Source organism: Pristiophorus japonicus, chromosome 1, assembly GCF_044704955.1.
Source record: "Pristiophorus japonicus isolate sPriJap1 chromosome 1, sPriJap1.hap1, whole genome shotgun sequence".
NCBI lineage: Eukaryota > Metazoa > Chordata > Chondrichthyes > Pristiophoridae > Pristiophorus > Pristiophorus japonicus.
This window is the reverse complement of record NC_091977.1, coordinates 484,700,727-484,704,316: the sequence shown is the minus strand read 5'-3', so window position 1 is coordinate 484,704,316 and position 3,590 is coordinate 484,700,727. Positions and strand designations below refer to the sequence as shown.

The 3,590-nt window shown below is 48.2% G+C and overlaps 2 pseudogenes; both read left to right on the top strand.

Moving 5' to 3' along the window:
- The first annotated feature begins 2,734 nt into the window (after nt 1-2,734).
- Nucleotides 2,735-2,964, top strand: LOC139279699 (U2 spliceosomal RNA; annotated as a pseudogene).
- A 118-nt stretch (nt 2,965-3,082) lies between these two features.
- On the top strand, nt 3,083-3,317 carry LOC139278867 (U2 spliceosomal RNA; annotated as a pseudogene).
- Nucleotides 3,318-3,590: the final 273 nt, after the last annotated feature.

Here is a 3,590-nt window from a genome sequence, read left to right as displayed (position 1 = left end):
CCACTCTTTTCCTTTTTATATACCTATAGAAACTCTTGCTATCTGTTTTGATGTGTCATGCTAGTTTACTTTCATAGTCTATCTTCCGTTTCTTAATAATTTTTTTAGTCATTATTTACTGGCTTTTAAAAGCTTCCCAATCTTCTGTCCTCCCACTTTGTATGCCCTTGTTTTTAATTGGATACCGTCCTTTATTTCTTTAGAGAGCCACGATGGCTCTCTTTTCTTTTACACCCTTTCTTCCTCACTGGAATATATTTTTCTTGAGTTGCGAAATATCTCCTTAAATGTACACCACTGTTCATCAAACGTCCTACACTTGAATCTATTTTCCCAATCCATTTTAGCCAACTCTGCCCTCATACCTTCATAGTCTCCTTTATTTAAGCTTAGTGTTGTTTTTGGATGCTCTGATAATGACTCCACGAGGCAATGTATTGCACTTAAACTGTAGTGACCGTAGTCCACTTAATATAACTCCAGAGTGAGGATCACACATGGTGGCCTGCCTTTTATACTAGGCCTGACCCACCTGTATAGGTAACCTACAAGTCTCCCACTGCAGTGGCCTCTGGTGGCACACCTTAGTGACCATACAGCTGATGTACAAGTTTCCCATAGTAATGCCCTCTGGTGGCACATCATATGTAATAGTACAAGCAGTAACATGTTTAGATACATGACATCACTCTCCCCCAAGTCCTTAGTTCCAGAACTGCTGGATGGTGTCCAGGTAGTCTGGTGGCGGTGCGGTGCCCAGTACTGGCAGTGGGAAGGAGGCTCAAGTTGCCTGCTCTCGGGGCCTTTGCCATTGCTCCTAGCATTGGGCAGGTTTACAGGTGCTTGTGACCTCCCTGTCCTTGCCTTGCACCCCGGGTCATTGCTGCTCCTTGAGGGGCAGTCATCTGGCAGTGCACAGGGAACTGCCGACTCACTTGCCTGGGCGTTACTTGGGTTGGGATCCTGGCTGGTCCCTGTTATGTATGAATAAAGAGTCTGACTAGGTACTGTGAGCTCAAAGTAAAGTGTGACCGTAGTCTTTTATTGCAGGTCTCCAGAGTGCCTCTCCAGCCTGTGAGGCCTCCTTAAGTACAGGTGTTCTCAAGGGATTCTGGGATCCCTTGGGACTCCAGGGGATGAGCCTGCTGGTGGCTACACAAGGTATTTACTGGTGTACATATAGAACAACACTTCCCCCCCCCCCCCACAAAGTCAATAGTGTAACTATTTACAAGGTGAGTCGATCTGGGGCCTTTCTTTCCCTGGTTGATCATCTTGGTGCAAATGCTGGTTTTGGTGAATCATTGATTGGGCCTCGCTGGGCTGCTGTGCAGCTGGCCTTGCTGGGCTGCCTGGTGAGGTGAGTCCTGCTGGGCTGCTGCAGGTGACGGGTTCTGCTTCGTGCTCAACTGCTATGTCGCTTGCCACTGGTGTGTATGTCGGGGTTCAAAGAAGGTAGGGTCCAATGTGGGTTGCTCTGGATAGTCCATGAATCTGAGTTTGGTTTGGTCCAAGTGTTTCTGGTAGATGAGTCCATTTGAAAGTTTGACCCGAAACACCTTACTCCCCTCTTTGGTCACAACGGTGCCGGGAAGCCACTTGGGATCTTGTCCATAGTTTAACACAAATACAGGATAATTGATTTCAATTTCGCATGTCACATTTGCGCTATCATGATATGTATTTTGTTGAAGCCACCTGCTCTCTACCTGTTCATGTAGATCAGAGTGGACTAACGAGAGACTTGTCTTAAGTGCCCTTTTCATGAGCAGTTCAGCGGGTGAAATTCCAGTGAGCAAGTGGGGTTTCGTGCGATACCTAAGCAAGACTCGTGATAGGCGAGTCTGCAGTGAGCCTTCAGTTACCCTCTTCAAGATCTGCTTGATGGTTTGCACTGCTCTCTCTGCCTGACCATTGGATGCTGGTTTGAACGGGGCAGATGTAACATGTTTGATCCCGTTACGGGTCATGAACTCTTTGAACTCGACACTGGTGAAACATGGCCCGTTGTTGCTCACAAGGACATCAGGCAGGCCATGCATGGCAAACATGGCCCGCAGGCTTTCAGTGGTGGCAGCGGACATGCTTGTCGACATTATTTCACATTCAATCCATTTGGACTACGCATCTACAAACACTAGGAACATTTTACCCAAAAATGGGCCTGCATAGTCGACATGGCCCTCCAAACCGTGGTCCAGGGTCCAAGACCATAAACTCCCTGGGTACATTGCTCAACTGCAAGCATGTGTTACATTTGTGCACGCAGGACTCTAAGTCCGCAGCGATACCGGGCTACCACACGAGGGATCTGGCTATTGCTTTCATCATTACAATGCCTGGGCGTGTACTGTGGAGATCACTGATGAAAGTGTCCCTGCCCTTCTTGGGGATCACTACACGATTACCTCAGAGAAGACAGTTTGCCTGTATAGACATTTCATTTTGCGTTGCTGGTACGGCTTTATCTCTTCCTGCATTTCCAATGGGACACTGGACCAGCTCCCGTGAAGCACATAATTTTTTACTCGGGACAGTAACGTGTCCTGGCTCGTCCAGGTTCTAAACTGTCGGGCTGTGATGGATGATTGCTCACTCTCGAATGGTTCCATTACCATGATTAAATCTGCGGGCTGTGCCATTTCCACCCACATGGTGGGCAATGGCAGCCTACTGAGAGCATCGGCACAGTTTTCTGTGCCTGGCCTGTGACGGATGGCATAGTTGTATGCGGATCGCTTCTCGGCCTTTTGGCTAAGATCTGCATAACTAACCTGACCAGCCACCATGACTTCCGGGTGGTTTCTCCCTGGTCAGGAAGGTATATGCTTACATTTTTGTAAACAGGAGGTGGGTGGGATTGGTGACCCATCCACCTCCACGGAGGTGTGTGGGGGACCTGACCCATCCACCTCCATGGCACGAACCTGGTATTGCAGTACTTCCAGGAACGGTGCAGTGGCTCTAGGCCTTTTGGCTAAGAGCATTGGCGCAGAGTGATCCTTGACTGGTGCAGGGTGACCTCTGGCGTTTGTGACTTGACAAAGAATTGGAAACGATTGGCTACGAATTTATAAAAAAAAAAACATCTCGGCCTTTTGGCTAAGATCAAGTGTAGTACCGTTTCTGACCAGCCACCATGACCCCAGGGTGGTTCCTCCCTGGTCAGGAAGGTATATGCTTGTATTTTTGGAAACAGGAGGTGGGTGGGGAGGGTTGACCCATCCACCTCCACGGAGGTGTGTAGGGGACCTGACCCATCCACCTCCAAGGCACGAACCTGGTATTGCAGTACTTCCAGGAACGGTGCAGTGGCTCTAGGCCTTTTGGCTAAGAGCATTGGCGCAGAGTGATCCTTGGCATGTGCAAGGTGACCTCTGGCGTTTGTGATTTGACAAAGAATTGGAACGATTGGCTACGAATTTAAAAAAAAACAAAAAAACATGAGTGCCCATCTCTGGATGCGGGCCGATGCATTTGTATTTATCCTCTTACTTTTGGAAAAGAGGGATATCAGTGGCTTATGGTTAGTTTCCAATTCAAATTTGAGCCCAAGCAGATATTGATGCATTTTCTTTACCCCACAAACA